The sequence below is a fragment of the Myxocyprinus asiaticus genome, chromosome 10 (assembly GCF_019703515.2).
Source record: "Myxocyprinus asiaticus isolate MX2 ecotype Aquarium Trade chromosome 10, UBuf_Myxa_2, whole genome shotgun sequence".
In the NCBI taxonomy this organism is placed as follows: Eukaryota; Metazoa; Chordata; class Actinopteri; order Cypriniformes; family Catostomidae; genus Myxocyprinus; species Myxocyprinus asiaticus.
This window is the reverse complement of record NC_059353.1, coordinates 29,186,562-29,210,000: the sequence shown is the minus strand read 5'-3', so window position 1 is coordinate 29,210,000 and position 23,439 is coordinate 29,186,562. Positions and strand designations below refer to the sequence as shown.

Genomic DNA, 23,439 nt, shown 5'->3' with positions numbered 1-23,439 from the left:
GATACATAACAGCGCCGTGAGCGGAGACAGCTGAAGAAGTCACCGATCCTGATGAGCCGATATACGGAGAGGGAAATGCGTTTTTTTTCTCCAGCAAAAGCTTTTCCGTCGCCCTAGTGATCCATTCACTGGATTTTTAAGTGTCGTCGCTTACTGGGATTCAGGGATTGAGTTTATGTGTGGATTATTGGAACCCGGAGGCCCCGTTGAGTTGAATGTGTGTGCTGGGCTGGAGTGGGTCAGTATGAGGCTGCTTCTGCTGCTCTGAGCGGGGGCTCTCAGCACCTTTGCCTCGGGTCTGTGAAGAAATAACGTTTACCCATAAAACTGGACACCTCTGGAGCAGTTTATGACGGTAAGATTCGGTCTGTCTCTTAGCTTTTGCTTTCTTTTGGGGAATTTATACACTGAAATGCTGACAGCTTGGACATGGATTAAAGTAAATTTAATGATTATTTTCTATGTTGTAATTTTTTTTAAAAAAATTTTTGCATTCAGGAAATTTTTTAATAACAGAAATATAATTGTATTGCATTTTCTTTGTACATTTTAGTGTGTGAGGTTGAACTGTAGCCTGCTCTTTCTGTGTAGTTGAAAACATTACAGACAGATTTGAATTTGTTGGAGTTTGTAATGCTCTGGAGGACAGCATTTAACCAATACAATAGTGCTTTGATGATTTATTTCCTTTAAATGGATTATGATGATATTAACTGCACTCTTTAACAGTCAACACACTGATGATCTGGATCATTGGAAAACAAACACTACATTGAAAGCCAGTGGCGAGTTTATGTGGTCAGTCATTTATTTATTTTTTGCCATTGGCTGTCTACATCTCCATGACGTATCGCTTTTGTCAGGGTTTTCCTCGGTGTGACGAGGCACGAGACATGTGACTCAATCGTTGTGACGTCATAAGTACAGGTAAAACAGGAGGCAAAACAACAGCAGTTCGGAATTCAGTATTAATATTCTTATACACTTCACGGAGGCATATATATATATATATATATATATATATATATATATATATACGAGAGAGAGAAATAGAGACAGTATACATATACTGGACCTGCCATATGTTTACCCAATATACAAATACAACATACAATGTCCAAGATACTATATACAGTACACATTTATATAATTTGTATTATGTACAGAAAATAAATAAATAAGATAGGGCACACAATAATTAGTGCTGGTATATTGTAAATAATTTATAGTGTGTGAATGGCACAGTACAATTATTTAGTCGTTTATTGTGATCTCTGTTGAATGACCTGCCTTTTGTTTGTCAAAAGTCTCCATCAATGCCTGGTTTTTAGTGATTCAGGTTCTTTGGGATTTGTGTTGGTAATGCCATTGGGAGAGTATTGTATGCAGCAGCAGCTCTTATGATTTTAGGGTATCAGCTGTTTAGGGCAGCGAGGCCTGGAGCGAGGGCTCTGGCAAGCATTTCTGTGCACCTGAGCCAAGGCCATGTAGAGCTGAATTGGGGGTTTTGAAGAGGGGGTAACAGGAGGCAGGTGTCCAGACAGTTGGAAGTGGCAGCACCTGCCCATCTCAACATGGGAAACCACATTGCCTGACCTAGCACATTGCAGTGTAAGTTTCGACCTCCTGACTGCAACCCATGGCCAAGTTAAGCACCTCATTATGTGGAGGTTTTAGGAGATCTTAGCACCATGTACTCCCAGATTAAGCTATTATTTCTTTACAAGCTGTGTTATTCCAGCATTATGGATGTGACATTTGCAGTGAAAATGTGAAATGTAAATTCATATATAAAACACTCATTAACAGCACATTTTTATGAATAATCATAGACCCCTGTAAAAAGAGTCCAGACATCAGAAATATATTGACAGTTGACAAAAGCAATGTCTTCATATAAACATTCATTAGATATTTTTAAGTGGTTATAAAACATTACAAGAAATGCTGGAAGTTATATACATTACACATGCACACATAATAACACACATTCAATGTAAATTGAGATATTATGAAAAACACTTGTGCTACTAGGTTAAAATATATCAGAAACTCTCTCTCAAGGAAACAAAATATGTATGGTGATGACACATGTAGCCAATCTTTACACCCAAGAAAATAAAAAATAAAGAAATATATATATATATATATATATATATATATATATATATATATATATATATATATAAACTGATTCTATACTGGACTCTATTAAATAAACTTTAATGTTTGTGCATCTTATTTGGTGACTTATTTTATAAATAACTTCAATTGTGTAAGTTTGACTTGTAATGCATTGGATGTTACAAGTTTATGTTACAACTGTTTATAAGAAGATATTGCTTTTGTAACTTAAAGCAGGCAAAGATCACTTATAATATGATCACGTCATGAAGCCGTTTGACTGTTTACACTATGCTGCTTTTGCATGACAGCACTTATTTAACTTCATTAGCTTCTGCTGCATTAAAATTGGATGTTGCTTCTGTTATATTGCATTATACTCTAAGTATAAGCAAGTATTTGCCCCCATCCTGATTTCTTCTATTTTTGTGTATACTGAACTGTTTCAAAAATTCAAACAAAATCTAACATAAAACAAAGGCAATCTAAGTAAACACAAAATACAGTTTTTATTTATTGAAGCAAAAAAGTTATCCAATACCAGTTGGGTCTGTTTGAAAAAGTATATGCCCCCTCAGTTACTAAATCCCCAAATCTATATAACTGCCTTCATAATGGGGTTCAGCTGGACTAGACACGCCCAGGCCTGATTACTGCCAGCCCTGTTCAATCAAATCAATCTAAATATAATTTTTTCAGCAGCATGAAGTTGGCTAATAGGTCTCACGCAATAGCACACTATGCCAAGGTCGAAAGAAATTCCAGAAATGATAAGGAAAAAGGTGACTGAAATACATCAGTCTGGAAAGGGTTACAAAGCTATTTCAAAGGCTCTGGGACTCCAAAGAACCAAAGTGAGAGCCATTATCTTCAAATGGAGAAAACTTGGCACAGCAGTGAACCTTCCCAGAAGTGGCCGACCTTCCAAAATTCCTCCAAGAGCACAGCAACGACTCATCCAGGAAGTCACAAAAAAGCCAAGGACAACATAGAGGGAACTGCAGGCCTCTCTCGCGTCAATAAAGGTAACTGTTCATGACTCCACTATCAGAAAGACATTTGCCAAAAATGGCATCCATGGAAGAGTGGCAAGGCAAAAACCACTGCTAACCCAGAAGAACATTAAGGCTTGTCTGAATTTTGTCAAAAGATGATCTTCAAGGCTTTTGGGTGAATATTCTGTGGACTGATGAGTCAAAAGTGGAACTGTTTGGAAGATAGAGGTCCTGTTACATCTGGCGTAAATCAAACACAGAATTACACAAAAAGAACATCATACCTACGGTCAAGCATGTTAGTGGTAGTGTGATGGTGTGTGGATGCTTTGCTGCTTTAGGGCCAGGACGACTTGGAATAATTGAGGGAAACATGAATTCTGCTCCCTATCAGAAAATCCTAAAGGAGAACGTCCGGTCATCAGTCCGTGAGTTGAAGCTCAAGCGCAACTGGATTATGCAGCAAGACAATGGTCCAAATCATAGGAGTAAGTCCACCTCTGAATGTCTCAAAAGAAGCTAAATTAAAGTTTTGGAGTGGCCTAGTCAAAGTCCTGACTTAAACCTGACTGAGATGCTGTGGCAGAACCTTAAACGGGCAGTTCATACTCGAAAACCCTCCAATGTGGCTGAACTAAAGCAGTTCTGCAAAGAAGAGTGGGCCAAAATTCCACCACAGCGTTGTGAAAGACCGATCTCCAGTTATTGGAAGTATTTCGTTGCAGTTGTTGCTGCAATAGGTGGCACAACCAGCTATTAAGTTTAAGGAGGCAATTCTTTTTCACATGGGTGATAAAGGTGTTGGATCTCTTTTTTGCTTCAAAAAAAAAAAAAAAAAAAAAAAATATATATATATAAACTGTAAATTTTTTTTGTTTACTCAGGTTGCCTTTGTTTATGTTATATCTCATTTGAAGATCTAAAAAAATGTTGTATGAAAAATACACAAAAATAGAAATCAGGAAGGGGTTAAATAATTTTTCACATCTCTCTATAAAAGTTATAATTATTTATGAAAAGGTATGACTTATTTTAAGGTGTATTATAAGTGAATATGCAGTGTATGTATTGCGAATGCAGTTAGGGGTGCACAGATCGATTGACCACCGATATAAATCGCCCAATCTTCATCTTAAGTCTGTGATCGGGGATCGCCCGATCTTGCCTAGAATCAGGGCCGATCTTTTTTGCAGCATGCAGGGAATCATGCATACACTGCTACTTTAATGAATGAGTGCTTTCTCAGCCCTTGATGCAGGACAGTGTGGCCTCTGGAGGGTGAATTGTTGGCAATTCTAAATATTCATGAATTTAAACTTTCAGACATGCTGTTATTCAGATGAATATGCAGGTTTGTTTTTAAAAATGTGTAAGAATTACACATGTATGAATATTAAGTTGCCCATTTTCTAGAGTCATTACGGTAATAATTCTGACTCACTGCACTGTGAGTATGGAGAGGATACAGAGACTGCAAACGGGTATAAAAACGAATTAAAAAACAAATAAACATACGTATACAAATCTGAGTATACGTGACGTAACGCGAGTTGTGACAATCAGACGTTGTGTTGAGCGATACTGTGAGCGATCATGAGCACTTTCAGCATTACTCCCTTCAGTATGCTCACTTGCGGTGTCAATCAAACATACTGTCCAGGTGCTCTCAATATCTCATCAGTCAATCATCTCAGCGCTATTCTGTGGGGATCCCAATTTAAATCAGTTTAATGTTGGTCACATAACCACCAATCACAGCAATTGCATTTGAACCATAACGTATTTGCTTATATATTAACCATTTAAATTAAAACAATGTGGCCTTCAGTATCTCTTGTAAAAATCAAACTTTTAAAGGAATTATTCAGGAGTCAGTAATTAAATAGAGAACAGATTAAACAATCTTTCAGCAACAGTAATTAAACATGAAAAAAATTATAATGTAAAAACATAAAAAAGTAATTTAATGCAAAATGAAACTACTTAAATATTTGACACTCTTTACTGTCATTATTAGATCTACATTAATACTGATTTGATGCAGTAAGAATGCCTAAATACCTGTAACAGACAGCATGCAGCTTATATACATTTAGACATCACACAGATCTAACATTTTGAAGAATTTGTCCCTTCTGCTTATACATTAATGGCTGTGTTTGCTTTAATATCTCATCAAGACAGCGCAGATTTAATCCTGTCTGTTTACACTGGTAATTCATTAACAGCTGTGTTTACATTAATATCACCTAAAGAGGGGTATTTTGATTAAAAACAGTGCAGAGTCTCGTACAGGAGCGCTGCATTCATCACAAGACACAAGTGCATGGGCAGACACACGCATGTGAGTGTTTAAAAGTGACCGGCTGCGATCAAACAGCACACGGGTAGAGAATTTAGTCAGATCTGGGTAATGCCGGTATTTTTGTAGCAGCGGTGGCTATTAAAATATTGAACAGAGATTGTTATACTCCTAGCTAATCATGGCTACACCCTGCAGTTTGTAAAGCACTGTACTGGACAAACGTCTTTGGCCGTTGTGTTTTAGATTATTCAGTGTCTCATGCAGGAGCTCTGTGTTTTGTAGATGCCATATAAAGTTTATCAACATTTAAAAACGCGTCTTGAAGTGAATTTTAATTTAAGTTTGACCGCCTTACAAAGGCATGCCACTGGAACGTTAATATACATTGCAGAATCGTTGTCATTTAGAAATGAGATTGCGTGGGTGTCTGAATCGAGATCATGATTAATCATGCAGCTCTAATGCATGTATAATACCTTTACAATGCATTATAAATATGGACTTCATAGAAAGTGTTACCAAATAATTTCAACTCATCCCTCTTTTAAAAAAAAAAAAGTAGTAAAAATCGAAGTGACAGTGAGGCACTTTCAGTGGAAGTGAATGGGGCCAATTTTTGGAGGGTTTCTTGGCAGAAATGAAAAGAAAATAAGCTTATAATTTTATAAAAGCAATTACATTAATTCTTCTGTTAAAACTTATGTATTATTTGAGCTGTAAATGTGTTTAAATCTTCGTTTTAGGGTTTACGGCAGTACATTGTCATGGCAACAAAGTTGTAAAATTGGCTATAATTTTACAAAGAAAAGGTTAGTAAGTGATTTTATCACACTAAAATCATTTTTACACACATACTTGTGGATAAACTTTTGAAATAGTATTTTAACGTTTATGGATTGGTCCCATTCACTTCCATTGTAAGTGCCTCACTGGACCCCAGATTTTTTTTTTTTTTTGTAAACTTTTTTATAAAAGAAAAAGAGGGATGAGTCTAAATAAATTTTTGTCATAATCAACATTTTGCCACAAATGCTGTCGATAAAGCTTAACTTGAAGTTCTCTTGATAATATTTGAAGTGGTGCTACTTTTGGTTTAACTAATAATCTCTTTGTAAAAATATCTTGTTTGGTTTAATGCAAATAAAAGAGAGATCACAGAGAACTCTGAATTGTAGAGACTATAGAGAACTTTTAATGGATTTATCAATCTTTTGAACACCTTGACTGAAACACTTTGTTCAAACTGACCAAAGCTGTTGCTTTTCATACATCAGCCAAAAGACACTGACATTTTTTGGCCACATGTGAAACTCCCGAATAGATTTAAAAGGGCTCTCGGGAACTATCATTAGATCATCTATGCATGCATCATACCCTCTACTTTCAGATTAAGGGTGTGCTGCTGTCTTCTCTGATCTGAGTCACAAGGAGACGTGCCTACAGGAAATGTTGTTTTGACAGGTTTTCTCTGCTTGTTCTTTCCAATAAAAACTTCCTGTCTGAGAAGGTACGAGGCAGATGACTGGCCATGCTATCATGAATAGACCGTATTCTGTCAGCACTGTTGCAATGACTGCTCATGTGGCAATCCATAACAGATTGCCAGCCACAACACATGTGTTTGATAGATATCACTGAAGCAAAACACAGCTGTGTGTACAATCCATCTGTCACAGAATCGCTTCTTCAATTGTTTTTTTCTACAGTATGTTTTATATTTTGCAAAGTGTTGTTTTGGAGAGAGAGGATTCATTCATGATTTTTCATTTCCATTTTTTTTTTTTTTAAAATAGATGCTGTAATAGTATATTCTTTCAAATCCACATAATAGATTGTGTTAATTATAAAGCTAAGCGTAGCTTCCTTCTGTTGTCACCAAACAAGCATTAGACCCTGAGGAAATGAGAGCGTCACATTTTTGTGGTAAGTGTGCCAAAACTAAAGGGAAAAGGGGGATATCATGAGTTCCTATTTATTTGGAGATTTATATCTCTCTGTGGACTAGAAATTAAACATTTAACTCTTGGATTTATATTTGACATTTACAGTTGAAGTCAGAAGTTTACATACACTTAGGTTGAAGTCATTAAAACACATTTTTTAACCACTCCACAGATTTCATATTAGCAAACTATTGTTGTGGCAAGTCTTTTAGTACATCTACTTTGTGCATGACACAAGTAATTTTTCCAACAATTGTTAACAGACAGATTGTTTCACTTTTAATTGACTATCACAATTCCAGTGGGTCAGAAGTTTACATTCACTAAGTTAACTGTGCCTTTAAGCATGTCAAGCCTTTTGGCAATTAGCCAATTAGCTTATGATAGGCTAATTGGAGTCGATTGGAGCTGTACCTGTGGATGTATTTTAAGGCCAACCTTCAAACTCAGTGCCTCTTTGCTTGACGTCATAAGAAAATCAAAAGAAATCAGCCAAGACCTCAGAAAACAAATTGTGGACCCCAACAAGTCTGGTTCATCCTTGGGAGCAATTTCCAAACGCCTGAAGGTACCACGTTCATCTGTACAAACAATAGTACGCAAGTATAAATACCATGGGACCACGCAGCCATCATACCGATCAGGAAGGAGACGCATTCTGTCTCCTAGAGATGAACGTAGTTTGGTGTGAAAAGTGCAAATCAATCCCAGAACAACAGCAAAGAACCTTGTTAAGATGCTGGAGGAAACAGGTAGATTAGTATCTATATCCACAGTAAAACAAGTCCTATATCGACATAACCTGAGCAGCCTTCAGCAAGGAAGAAGCCACTGCTCCAAAATCGCCATAAAAAAGCCAGACTACAGTTTGCAAGTGCACATCTTACTTTTTGGAGAAATGTCCTCTGGTCTGATGAAACAAAAATTGAACTGTTTGGCAATAATAACCATTGTTTGGAGGAAGAAGGGTGAGGCTTGCAAGCCGAAGATCACCATCCCAACTGTGAAGCATGGGGGTGGCAGCATCATGTTGTGGGGGTGCTTTGCTGCAGGAGGGACTGGTGCACTTCACAAAGTAGATGGCATCATGAGGAAGGAAAATTATGTGTATATATTGAAGCAACATCTCAAGACATCAGCCAGGAAGTTAAAGCTCGGTTGCTAATGGGTTTTCCAAATGGACAATGACCCCAAGCATACCTCCAAAATTGTGGCAAAATGGCTTAAGGACAACAAAGTCAAGGTATTGGAGTGGCCATCACAAAGCCCTGACCTCAGTCCGATAGAAAATTTGTGGGCAGAACTGAAAAAGTGTGTGCGAGCAAGGAGGCTTACAACCCCGACTCAGTTAATCCAGTTCTTTCTGGAGGAATGGGCCAAAATTCCAGCAATGTATTGTGAGAAGCTTTTGGAAGGCTGCCCAAAATGTTTGACCCAAGTTAAACAATTTAAAGGCAATGCTACCAAATACAAACAAAGTGTATGTAAACTACTGACCCACTGGGAATGTGATGAAAGTAATAAAAGCTGAAATAAATAATTCTCTCTACTATTATTCTGACATTTCACATTCTTAAAATAAAGTAGTGATCCTAACTGACATAAACAGGGAATGTTTTGTACAATTAAATGTCAGGAATTGTGAAAAGCTGAGTTTAAATGTATTTGGCTAAGGTGTATGTAAACTCTGACTTCAGCTGTATTATAGATATAGTGGTGAGGGGGAGAGACCATTGAATGTTTTTTTTTTTTTTTTTCCCTGAGCAATTATGTAGCATCATCCTGCCATAAAGTTATTCATAGTTCACTCAAAAAGGAAATATTCATTTACTCACCTTCTTGCATTCCAAACCTGACCTTTTTTTGTGTGTGTGAAACACAACATGAAATCTTTAGTAATGTAATGCTCTAGGGGACTGAAGCTTAAAGCTTAAAAAGAATGCAAAAGCCAAAATAATGTCATACATTAGCCTCTTTTTATCCAAGTTCTTTTTTAGGCAATGTAAATAATTCAGGGGTACAAAAAAGCACAAAGCTGAACTTGCTTGTATTATAAAAGATTGCATTATGAAAGACAAATCAGACTAGTTCTTAGTGGGATTAGAAAGTGACTTCTGGACCAAAAGAAAGGATTGATAGAGGTTTATTTATGTTCAAAACTGGGATGCCATCTTAAAAATAATCCCTACTGAACTTCATTGGCTTCTCTTGCATGTCTTCAACTAAGCACACACAGACAAAAATAGACGGCCTCCTTTTATCCCTCAATTTTTAATGCAAGACTCATGACACATCTCAAAGAGACAATGAGATGTTTTAAGTATTAATGAGTAAAGTTCTCATGTTTTGGAGGAAAGAGGAAGAGGACTTTTTTTGGAAAAATTCCACTACACGGAAGTGTACTTTTCTGTATTTTCGCTTTTACTTTACAGCCTGTCTTCTGTGATTGGATGACTTTTTTATGGTAGATTTTCAATGGACATTAACAATATTCTCCTATCTGTTGCTTCTGAGGTAAGCTTTATGTGTTTGTTTGTGTGTGCATATAACTAGGTATAATTATACTATACTGTAGCTGATGTTTTATGCTACATTATGCTTATTATCATTTTCTGATTTCTGCCTTTTGCTAAATCTTCCACCATGCTCCAGCAAGTAAATATGATTATTAAAAGTTAGTCCTTTTGTGCCATATACAGTCAGGCCATAAGAGGATACTTTGTGTTTTTTCTGAAAATTTTATGCAAAAAGTATATACATTTCAGTGTTGTATATAAGCAGGACCTTCTCAAAACAAGTGTTTATTATTTTGCTCAAAGACAGTGAAAATCTAAATTGCATTTGACAACTACATTTTTACATTTACTGAAGAAAATGTGGTTGTCAGAGCATTGCTTAGAAAACTAATAGCCTCTCCTTATATAACCAAAAATATCTGTATTTAAAAGAACCACATAAAAGGCTACTCAAACTATTAAAATAGTTTTCTTAAGTTCTATTTAGGAAGAACTGTAACATTTCATCAGTGATTTTGTTTTCTAAGGTTTAGAAAGAATGGGCCTAAGTATTCATAAAGAGTGAGTGAAAGGATTAAATAAAGTGTTGGCTTTTTGACATTTTTTAATATGAGATGTTTGATGTAATTCTTTACAAGTTAAGTTGTACAGACTTTCTTCTAACTGGAAACTGATTTTAATTACAGAGTTACGAAGGGAAATCATGTATTTGCTTTTTGGGGTTTCATAAATTGTAGTTAATTTTAATTAAGGCAAACTGACTTCAAATGCGATCACCTGACTTCCTTAACTGCAGAGGAATCTCATAACAATGAGACAACAGTCACGCTGATATGGCACTGTGATGGAAAGCACCAATCACATGCTGGAGACAACAATACTTAGCAGAACTGCTTTTGTTGAGGCATTGGGCTTGTTCATTCCACCTTTATGTAAGCCCTTTCTAGTTTAGAATGAGCCTATTTTGATGTGTCCACTGGTCCAGATGTTTCTAGCTGTAACCGCAGTAAATAAGGCATGCTTGGCTACATCAGCTGAGGTCAGGTTAAAGGCAAGGGTACATTTAGTTTTCCACATGCTCTTTCGTCTTGCGTACGGTCGAGCGCTCTAGCCTTTCAAAGTACATTTTATTGACCACAAGCGCATATGGACTCGTGCAGTGCATGCACATTATGACTGCTTTGTGATATTCTTCAGTGCATTGAATCCCAGGCACATGCGCATATGATGCAGACCATTTTTCTAGAAAAAATATTAGTAATCTAATAGTAATTAGTACAATTTTAGTAATCTTTTAAGTACCTTGGAGTTATATGTTGTAAGGCTGAACAATTTGGACAGACAAACAAATTGCGATTATTTTGAAAAAAATTGCGATTTGAACTGCGATATGATAAACATAAAACAAAAAATATGTGTGATTCCTTTTAACCAAGATTAAACCATGTTTTGCCCATGCTTTTCTGGTGACTAGAAATAATGTTCTAGAAAGGGTTTTCACACTTGTGTCCTCTAAACAGAACCAAACTAAATAAATAAAACAGTGAAACAGAGGGAATTGGGGAAAGCATCACAATCAAATTGCATCTGTCTGCTTTGTAAAAAAAAAAATAATGTTGCCTAATTTGTGAAAGGGTCAGTTCACTTTTCAACATTATTTTTTTGAAACCCTGTCAACTTGATTATATTATTGCAATAATAATAATGTTAAGAATTATTATGGAAATATATTATTGCAATAATAATAATAATAATTATTATTACTATTATAAATAATAATCATAATAATTATGATTATTATGATTATTATTATTTAATGGTAATTTATTTCTTTATTATTACTATGCAGTCCTGGTAAACCTTCAAGCCTTTTTTCAAACAAATTTTGGTGGAAGCTTTTGTTTTGAAAACTGAAGAAACAGAAGTTTCTGTTGTTTGAAGCTGAATTGACAACAGCCTTTTAATTACAGTGAAATGCTCTCATATGCCTTGCTGTCATCAAAAACCTGCTCTCATGGGATTACTTTATAGCTACACTATGTAACTTGGCCCTCTAGTGGTTAAAAAATAATACTGCATGTGTCTTGCGGAAGGACATTGTTATGGTAATGATGTAGGGGTGTAACGATCCATCGATCTGGATCGATGCAATGACCAACGATCCAATGTTATCGATACAGACGTAAATATCGATATAGACATTTTTTAAAGATGTACCTTTATTTTAATACTCTCATGTCAACCATGTCCATACGCATTTACGTCAGGTGATGAAGCAATCTTATTACGTTCATTACACTTATTTAGCGCTAAATATGCTTTTCATGTGGGACACGGATGTGCACGGGGTCTGTGAATCCAAATTGTGCTCTGCTATCCATGTGCACGCATCAGCCGGGCTTCCCGTGAAATGCGAACTCCATTGACAGGATCCGTGCGAGCGCAGCAACTGGGCACTCCTTAAAATGTGAGCTCTCGTGACAAATGCAGAGCGGCTCACATGCGCGATTAATTCGGGCTTCAATCGATATCATGCAACCCATTTTAATTTTACATGAGAATTTGCTATTTAAAAGTACCATGGAGAAGTTCAACCATGTGACACATCTTGACAACACCGACATTCTGAACAGCACTAATGAGGAAAAGAGAAACACCTGCTGCCCAGCACTAGCATCAGTTATAAGACTTTACACAACTACACATCAACAAACTTACGAACATTTATCCCAGTTAACTGTAACAGAATTTTTCATTACATCTGTGGAAGTTGTAGCCAAGAAAACCATGGATAGCACTGATAGTTGGAAACAAGACATAGTATGTAAGTATTTTGAATTGGACTAAACTGAAAAATTAACTGTCATCAAACGAGTGATGAACACTTGTGTGTGGCTTTATTTTTTATATTATTTATCTGTATAATTTTTTTTCAAGATCTGAAGTACCTTATTTTGTTGTGGATGTCCCAATGTGTATACAGAGAGCTGAATAAAATAATAAAACTATATTTTGGTTGCATTTGAGGGCAAACATTTTTATTTTTTATTATTGTGTAAAATAGGCACATAATATCAGAATATCGATCGCAGGCCCCTGAATCGAATCGTATCGCTACAGACTTTGAAGTATCGGCAGTTATCGGATCGCAGGCCAAGAGAATCGATTCAAGATCATATCGTGATGAAACGTCCGATTTACACCCCTATAATGATGTAAGTTGTGCTTCAGCTCTGCTCCTCTGTGCGGATGAATGTGGTTCGAGGCACTGGTGTACACATGGATACAGAATCTTATCAGTGAATGGACAAATAAATGATGAAAGAAAGGAAAAGACAGATATATCCGAAAACATGTCATTTGAGCAAGTAAGTGCCATATCTTATGCTGTTGTTTTGACTCAGATACCATTACTATACCATGGTTCTATGTACTTTTTACATAAGGGTGGAGAGCTTTAATGATCATCATACAGATAGACAAACAGGGAGGCAGGCAGATGTGCTTTAATTTCAACAAACAATCCACAAAAGATTGCCAAAACATAACAACAGGAATTGTGCTAATATTTTAGAATTCACAATATCAGAATTTTTCATCGTTAACCTCTGTGTTTAGATTGTAATGGGGCTTGGGGCATGTGATACTGTACAATTAAAGTCATAATGCCTATAGTGCTTTTCCTTAAAATATCCTACTGTCAGAGTTGTTTTCATTCTCCCCTGTTCACATTAAAAAAATCTTTTGAAGCAGAGTGGTTGGAAAAATCACTTTTTTTTTTTTTTTTACATTTCCTCCAGTCATTGCATTTGTGGTTACCCTGCCAAATGTAGCCAGAGGCTGCAAAAATGTCGAGCCCTTTCAAAGAGATTGGCTGATCGTGCTTGTACGATCTGGTTACACACTCCTCCTGTGGATGTAGTTTGAAAATATGTGTACTCACTGAGTCAGGAGATACACGCATTTCCCCTCCCCACCCTCCAAAAAAAACACTCGCAGAACATTACGCTGTTTATGTGGGCTACCATTGGCTGCTTACTGTAAGGAAAAGTCTATGCTTGTTTTCCTAAAACAGAATTTAAACAAACTGCATGCTAACACACCTGGCCACCTCGCAAAATGCCTTATGTTATTAGTGCATGTAGGCTATTCTAAATGTGCACTTATTTTTCTTCTTTGCCTCTATGCAATTCTGTATCATGCAATATGTTTACAGTAATATAATGCAGTAATATAAGTGTTGCAAATATCTTTGGAGGGAGGTGATTTTAAAGGAACTACAGTATTCAAGTTTGTTTTGCAATGTTCAGCAATGCTACTGTAACCATAAACCTCTCTAACTTTAAACTTGACTGATCTAGATGTGCTGGTCCCATTTCTAACATAAAAGTAACAATTTCAGTTCAGTGTCATGAAAACAAACTGTAACTTTCAAAACATCCTTTACATTCTAAAAGACCATGTATTGAAAATAAGCAGCAGAATTGTCTCTTTCTGTAATCCTAGGATTTCTGAAGGCAAAAACCAGAAAACATATAAACACATGGCTGTCCACATTTACACCTTCATAACACCTATTCTGTGTTCAGAAACATGGCCCACCCATTCACAGTAAGGTAATATGGAGGAAGTAGGATGGATAAGTGGAGTACCTATATTAATTTTTAATGCGCTTTCTTCACATGATCTCTCACAGCATGTTGATATCAGGCATACTGAAGTAAGTTTCATATAGCCTTGTATATATATGTGTTTGCGATTTTTCACATTTAATTACAACCATAGGTCTATCTTTTTTTGGCAAATAGTTTTTAAAATAAATTTAAGATAGCACTGATAGTATGTTTGGCATCTACAATGTAACCAGTAATGACATCTTAATATTTACTTAGTGCCTTGGCAACGATAGTTGAAGGTGGCTCTGATGTGGCATTTCATTTACACAGAACCAAAGCCTAAAATGGCAATCTTTTGTTGGCTTGCAAGAACTGGGGTTTTCCTTCAGGAAGTGCAAATGTAGTTATGCTTATATTAATAAATTAAACCCTTCATTGAGTGTTGGTGTCCGTTATCATATTGCTGTTACCACTGTTTTATATAAACAAGCCCCTCAAAGCTGTGCACGACATTGATTTTACACAGCCTCTGATGGCTTCTTGCTGTATTTCACAGCATGAATTTTGTAATGAAATTATTACAGTGAACTAATCCAGTTTGGCATTTTTTGATGACTCATCCCATACAACTATTGAGATGCCGCAGGTTAATGGGCAGAGTTACATGCGTGTCTCCTGAGTCATTTGTAGTCTAAGCAAGATGAATGGAAGGAAATATCATGAGGGGTTTCCAGCATGCAGTGCATCCCTGCAAAGAGCTCAAGGCTCAAGATGACCGTGTAGAACACACAGCTTCTATTGATCTGGCCGTAGCTTGTCTGGGGATGTATGATGAATACAAAACATATTGCTTGAGCTAACTTTCTCAGCTGTATTGTCTATTCCTAAAGTGCTCTAGCCTTTTCTACTGTCTATAGCCCAGGGGAGCGATTCTTCCCTCTAATGAAGTGAGCTAGATTTGTTTACAGGATATTGATTGCGGTGGTAGTAGTGCCTTTATTCATGGTGATCTGGGTTCCTGGTGAGTGGTTGTTGCATCTCAACTGAGAGGCCGGATGCAGAAGTCGGAATGGTCAAGGCCCATGTGTTTAGAGATTTACAGCATGATTAGAGCACACAAGCCCTCAGCAGTTATACCTGCTACTGTAAGCAGGGCAGAATTGACCGGAATGTGCAGCTTTAATCAAAACTGTGTTTCTTTATGAATATGAGTCAGGCTGGTTGATTTAGACCAGTCTGCAGGCTCAAACTTGGCTCATGGGAAACAAGAAGCTTGTTAGTTAAGCCTTTAGCCAAGTCTTGCTGTTTGTACCCGAGAACACACAAAAATGTAACAGTGCAAGCAGCTGATAGATTGTGAATGTGACAATAACCTCACCTCATGCTGATCATTTGCATTTTCTGTGTATTTCTTCACTATTTACATTTTCTAGTGAAAACAATGCTTAAAGAAATATTCTAGGTTCAATACAAGTTAAGCTCAATTGACAGCATTTGTGACATATTTTGACTTGTCCCTCCTTTAAAAATAGCATAACATGAGGCAAATACAATGGAAGTGAATGGGGTGTTTAAAGGTGGAAATGTGAAGCATGTAATTTTATAGAAGCACTAACATTAATTCTTTTGATAAATCTACTTTATTATTTGAGCTATAAAGTGGTTTAAATCACCATTTTTGCAGTCAATTTAGGGGTTTTCGATATTAATGGCAACTAAGTTGTAAAATTGGCTATAATTTATACAGAAAAGCTAGTAATCGATTTTATCACACTAAAATCAGGTTAACGCATATTGGTTGTCTTGTGGCTATGCTTTTCTGTGCTGTTATATTTCATAATGATCAGAAAGTTGGGGCTTTGCTCATCACCCCATTTAAAAGGAAATATAGCGAATAGAATTTACTTGTATTACAGCCATGAACCATGATTTGCTACTTGCATGTGGGTGGCAGTCTCATACTAGAGAGCATTTGATTGGGCAAAAATATGTGTAGTACAAGATGAGTTGTCAGTAGTTTTGGACCATTTTCCCTGAAGAGAAAGGCTGTACATTTTAAATGTGTATATCTGCTAAAAGTGATATTTTGTCAACTTTAGGACTACACTAGTATAAAGATGGTCTCAAAGATAACAGACATTGACTAAAAGTCACACAACTTTAATTGGGTCTTTAAATCTATTTGATTTATTTTCTTAGGTAAAAATCTTTTTCCCAGTTTAATGTCCTGTCGACTATATAGGCTACTCAATTTATTTCCTGAAGAAGTCTGATGTGTCGACTTCTGTCTTAACAAACAACAGAGGAATGTTTGAGAAACTTGTTTTGCAATTATGTTGGTTCTGCTATTGTTGCAAAATTATAGACTTCACCTGTAATTGTTGTCTTATACGAACATTAAGTACTCCAAAGCTCAGGAATTTTTGCTTATGTTATAAATGTGGATGGCCAGGATGAGTTATGTTAAATGTAACAGCAGCCTTTTCAAGCATGTTCATTTGGTAAGTTTGGATGTGTAAAGGCTACCTTGCATAGGAGGGATTGAGCTACACTGAGGATACATGGGCTGCAAGCCATGCTTGCTGACCTTTGTGCTCAGTTTGTGTGCTTAAAATGCTTTAAAGCTGATGTTTTTGGAATGTACTATTGTAAACCATTAAAGGTGCAGTTTTCTCTTTTTGCTTGCTTAAGTTCCTCTGCTGAAGTTAGGAATTATGCCACAGCAAGGACATTAAACACTGCACATAGCATCTGTCTTGCATTTGTAAACTTTATCCGTCTTTAATAGTTTCTGTTCGCTTTGTATTTTTTTTTAACACCACTGTTCACTTTTTGCAGTGCACATGTAACGAGCTGCACGATCATTGAAAAAAATAAAACGCTTAATTTTTAGTATTGCCCTCCAATTGCTCCAATTATATATAATAAATAATATATATAATAAAAAACAAGTAGGGATGCACCAATGTATTGGCTGCCGACCGATATGTATCTGCCAATTATTGACCAAATAAAAAAAACATCGGCATATCAGTTATAAGCATGAAAACCTTGATATAAAAAAACAATGGTTTATTTATAATTAATTAGTAACACACTTTCTAAAGACTCTGTGAATTCAAATGCACAATAAAAAAAATAAAAAATAACCACAATATCTAGAAGGGTTGAACTCATGTTAATGCGGAAAAAAGCCACATGGATGTGACGGTTGTGAAAGTGGCACTTACATATAGACTTGGGAAACCATTCAAAACGCTTTGAAACCAGCAGACTTTGACTTCTGAGATATCGATATGATATCCATTAATGCTGAATGAATTAAGATTGAAATTGCAATATTACATAACTAAACCTTAAAATGCTGCATTTTAAACTGCAAAATGGAAGTACAAAATAACCTTTTTAAATCAATCATCATGTTATCATATTTAGTCATTTTTTTTGTATCTTGTTATCTTGTATGTATCTTTCACTGACTCTCTTTAAAATGTTGTCCTGTCGTGTTCAACAGATCCTAAAGTTCAATTTAAATTATTTTTAGAACAGTAAAAAAGCTTTTATACCTGTTTGTACAATTTGCAAGCATTCCTAAGTGAAACAGTGATCTGATGACAAAATAAGTTAAGTGGCTAAATATTGTTATTGTTATTGACCTACAGTTTTTTGATAAAATCAATATCGGCCCAAAATGTTCATATCAGTGCATCCCTAAAAATAAGCTGCCGACACTGCAGAGTAAATCTCTTATGTACACGTGTCTGTGTTGATTACAAATGGGAGAACTTTGATGCATCACTCGCTTGCATGGTATAACGGGTGTAACACCATCTACATTGAGAGCAACGCAACATCTAGCAAATCCAAAATAATTCCAAATTGCCACTGGTGTTTTTCGCGTTCATTTTAAAGCTTGCTTTTGAGTGTTAGGTGATGTTTCTTCAGCTCTTATTTTCATGTGCCACCACACACTGAAGTGAAACATCAAATACGCATCTGTGCTTAAGACTGCTTAAAACTTGCTCACTGTGGCTGGTTGTCGTTAATGATAGGCCTATAGTCTAGTTTAAATGCCTCTGATTCGCAACTGCATTCATGCGCATAATAGAAATGTCTGTGCGAGAATGAGACTTCAATGAAATTCAGACATTTTTTTATCATAACTGTGTGCAAAACTGATGCAAGATTAACTAATTCTCAAGGTCTGTTAAGCTTAGACATAGGCTTTCCAGGGAAGCTAGTCTATTCTAGTTATTGTCAATTTCGCAATTTTATGTGATCTCTTGTGTAATTCTGAAATTTTGGATGTGAAATGCCCTTCAGCACAATTTTGAGATTATTTTTTTAATAGGAACATTGCAAAGAATCTGAAAATCTCAGTCTGCATTAAAATTGTGTTTCAAAATCTACCATTTTTAATTTCCACAAAACCTTTGAGGTTGAATGCCCATATATCCATGTGAGGTACTTTAAGTGAGGTCAGAGATATTTCACTGTGACCTTTGAGTGACTAGATCTATGAATGAACATGAGAGGAGTTCAGGAGTCTCTGTGGCTCTGTTGACGTCCTGATTGTTGTCACCCACATGTCAGAATGCAGCAGTGAAAGCGCTTCCACATGATTGATCTTACACATTATTTGCTCTACTGCTCTATTCATCTGATTTTCAGCACAACAAATCTCCCTAGATAATCTGAGAAATGTGGAAAATTATGTAGATTGATAAGTGAATCTCTTAAAGGTTAATACATGGTGTAATTACCATGTAAAAGCAAGTTCACACATGCCAGCGACTGATGCTAATTTGCTTGTGATCATCTAAAAAATGTCTACATCAGGTAGCTGATTATGAAATGACAGTTTCCATTAATCTATGACATTATTCTTAGAAAATATTACACAGGCATTATTCCATTTAAATGCATGTGTTAGGAACATAATGGTTTTTTTTTCTCTTTTTTATTTTTTATTTTTTTATATATATTTCCCTTCATTTGTCTTGACATAGCACACAAAATATTTTGATGTATTGAGGTATTCTATTTTTTAGTAAATAGTATTAATGGTATTGAATATTATTGCATCTGACAGAAAATCTGAAGTTCTTATATGTTAAGTAAGTATCTTGCATGTCCTTGGGCACTAATTGTTTGCATAATATTTAATAAGGTTCCTTTAAAAATGTTAAGGAAGAATAAAGTCCTCTTTTTACACCTATTATAGGTGCCCAGGTATGTTGTGGTATGCCAAATTTGCTGACTGGCTAGCTGGCATATCACCAGTGTCAATAATATTCTTAATGTGTTTACACACTTTCACCCTGAAATTATTTTTCTTTGAAAGTTATCCTTGTGCAAGGCAAAGATTTAGAAAACAAGATTACAGTAAATTTTGCAAACTAGGTACATTGTCAAGACAAGTTTTTTTTTTTTTTTTTTTTGCAACAAATTGAGTTCTTTTGGACACTTGGGTTTCTTGGTCAGCCAAAGCTTTTATTATTCCCCAAAATCTGTCATTGGTTTACCAGTAATTCAAAGAATGAACTAAAATTCGAAATTGTAACCGCACTAAGCCATTCTGTTTTAAAAGTTCAAAGAGTGATGACACTGATTGCTCTATCTGTATACCTCTACATTTTGTCCATCCTCTAAAAATGTTCTGCTTACTGTTACTTGTGGCAAGAAAGCTATTAAAAGTAGCAGAACCGAGGAAGGGCGGGATGCCATGCGAAGGGCAGACATGTGAGAGACAGCTCTGCGCACTTTGCTAATTTTTTTTTAATTATTTTCATGATATAATCCGGTGAAATTCGATACACCCAGTTACACATTTGCTGTTTGAGGTAAACATGGCAAATAAGTCAAAATCCTCGGGCTCTGGAGACATTAAAAGACACTTACGTGTTCAAGATGAAAGCCCAGACAGGCCTGTGGACCGGGGACTCGATTTGGATGGCGCGGCGGGAGAAGGAATCCAGCGTCAGCTGTCCAACATGTCATTGATGTTGATGAAGGTACTTGCGGACTTGGAGGATCTCGCTGTAATATGTTGATCGATTATGGCGATGGAAAAAAATTCTCTGAGTTAGTCACAAGAGTGACAGATGTTGAAAAACGAATTGATTATTTGGAGGCATCAGAGAGGGAATTAGCCGCTAATCCACCCGTGACCAAAGTTGATTTGGAACGTGTTCTTGAAAAGATTGAAGATCTTGAGAATAGAAGCCGCAGGAATAACATTCGAATTGTTGGAATTCCTGAGCACAAGGAGGGCAGAGATATGGTGAAATTCCTAGATGAGCTTTTCCCGAGTCTGCTCGACATAACAGGCCACAAGCTGGAAATCGAGCGAGCTCAATGATCGGCTGAGGGAGAAAGGCCCCGATCGATTCTGGCCAAATTTTTGAGATCATCCGATAAAGATCTCATGTTGCACCAAGCGAGGAGCAAAGGAAAGCTTTCTTGGAAGAATTACAATATTTTCTTTTTCCCGGACTTTGCGAACTCGACGAGAGAAACGCAATCGGTTTAAGGAATGCAAGAAACTCTTACATCAGCGGAAGATCACTTTTGCTCTGAGTGAGAATAAACACCAAGGACGGCAGCAAAGTATTTACATGTCCCAATCAGGCAGTGTCTTTTATTGAAACAATGGGTGAGTAACCATTGGGTGTTTTCCTTGTGAGTGGATTGACTCACTGTACATACTCTGGCTTTCGGAGGAAGCTGGGCGCCATTTTTGTTTGTTTTTGCGTTGGCTCCGCTGAGCGGCTGGAGTTTTTTTTTTGTGTAATAACACTTTTCCTTAAAGAAACGTTTGCATTGACGGAAGATCACTTTTACAATGAAGTTCCTGGGCAGATTGAGAATAGACACTACGGATGACCGCAAAATATCTACATGCCCACACAAAGGATGTCTTTTATAAAGTTGGCGGACTGTGTAAATCATGGGATATACTTTAATGCGGCCTCCGAGTGAATTGACGCTTGACCATCCGAGGAACTGTGATGCGTGTTTTGTTTCCTTTTGTGCTGGTTCCGCCTAGCGGTTGGAGCTTGTTTTGTTAAATAACATTACTTCGGGACAGTTATGGATGAATCTGTCAGTTCCTTGTGATTATGCCTCCTGTTGGCTGGAGTATGATTTGTGGCGTATATTCGTGGGACATTGGAACAATTATGTAATCAGCTGGCTCACTGAAGATTCGTTTGTCTGTCCGAGGAAAATGAACGTCTTTATATCGGCTTTATATTTTGTGAAGGAACACACCTTCGAGACAGTTCTGTGAATGAGTCTACATGTTCTTTGTGTTTATTCTGCCTATTGGCTGGGGTTTGTTTTACAAAATATTGGATGTTATGTAATTTTGTCTTACAAATTTGTGAGGCAAAATTGAGCAATCCAATGGCAAAGTTGTCGCGGGGGCTCTCGTAGGCGTACACGGACTCTTTGAGTTTAAAGGGATTGACGCCGGTTGGCGCTGTCGTGCGTGGTCGTGTTTTGTTCAGGGGGAAGTTCAGGGTTTTATTGTTGCATTAATGTTGAAATGTGGTCTTCATAATTTTGTTTTTGGCACACAATTTATTTGTTCTATTATATCAAAATGTCAAATGTTAATATGAGTGTACTATCTCTCTCCACATGGAATGTGAATGGGTTGGGGCACCCCATAAAAAGAAGGAAGGTTATTTCTTTTCTTAAACGTAAGAAATATAATATAGTGTTTCTTCAAGAAACGCATCTTTCCCCGCAGGAAGCTGAAAAAATTAGGAAGATATGGGGTGGACATGTTTTCTTTAGTGTTGGCTCAAGTAAGAGCAAGGGAGTCATTATATTGGTAAATAAACATTTACAATTCAAATGTCTTAAACAGTTTAATGATAAATTAGGAAGAGTCATTATTGTTTTAGCAGAAAATTTAGGGGCAAAGTCTGATTTTGGCTAATATTTACGCACCTAACGCTGATGATCAGGGCTTTTTTATAGATCTTGAAGGGATGTTGCAAGCCGCTGGCACCTCTCATGATATAATTTTGGGAGGAGACTTTGATCTTTTGATGGAATCAGTCCTTGATCATAGTGAAGCAAAAGTGTGTAAGCCCCCTACAGCAACAACTGGTCCTCGGTATTCCCTGTGGACGTGGCTTGGGAGGCACTTAAGGCGGTTCTTAGGGGTCGGATCATACAGCATGCCTCATTTATCAAAAAATCCAAAGCACGAGAACTCGTGGAGTTGGAAGGAAATATTAAAAGTGCAGAGCTGAAGCGCTGTATGTCATCTGATGGCCTCAGAGAATTGAACAGATTGAAGTATAGATATAATACTATTTTGTCTCAGAAAGTGGAGTTTTGGTTATTCAGGGCAAGACAGTCATACTTTGAGTCGGGGGACAAAGCAGGGAATCTTTTGGCTAGATATATAAAGCAGAGAGAGTTTCTTTCTATCATTCCCTCAGTGAAATCTGCTGGTGGTGAAATTTTTATCTCAGCCATTGATATTAATAATGCCTTTAAAGAGTTCTACCTTGATCTTTATAGTTCCATGTCTTCATCTACTGATGGAGATATTAGAAACTTTGTGGAACCATTAGATCTTCCTAAACTGAAGACTGAGCAAAAAAACTCTCTTGATTCTGAGATAACCTTGGAGGAGCTTGACAAGGTAATTAAGTCCCTACCTACTGGCAAGGCTCCGGGGCCAGATGGTTTTGCCGCATAATTTTTTACATCCTATGCTACAGAACTGGCTCCACTTTTGTTAGAAGTTTATACTGAATCATTAAAGGATGGAAAGCTTCCTCCAACCATGACACAAGCCCGGATCAGTCTGATTCTTAAAAAGGACAAACATCCAAGCAAGTGTAAAAGTTACCGTCCAATCTCCCTGATCCAACTAGATGTAAAAAAATTGTCAAAAATTTTGGCTAACTGATTAAG

General features: G+C 36.6%; 1 protein-coding gene across 3 annotated transcripts in view; it reads left to right on the top strand.

Moving 5' to 3' along the window:
* The first annotated feature begins 6 nt into the window (after positions 1-6).
* Positions 7-23,439, top strand: part of LOC127447116 (tyrosine-protein phosphatase non-receptor type 4-like) — a 79,869-nt gene continuing 56,436 nt past the window's right edge. For 2 of the 3 annotated variants that reach the window (XM_051708706.1, XM_051708707.1), the window contains exon 1: positions 7-355. The gene's annotated coding sequence lies outside the window, so the exon portion shown is untranslated. Of the gene's footprint in view, positions 356-9,839; positions 9,882-23,439 lie in introns of those variants that run through there. The other variant, XM_051708709.1, reaches the window with a different exon arrangement.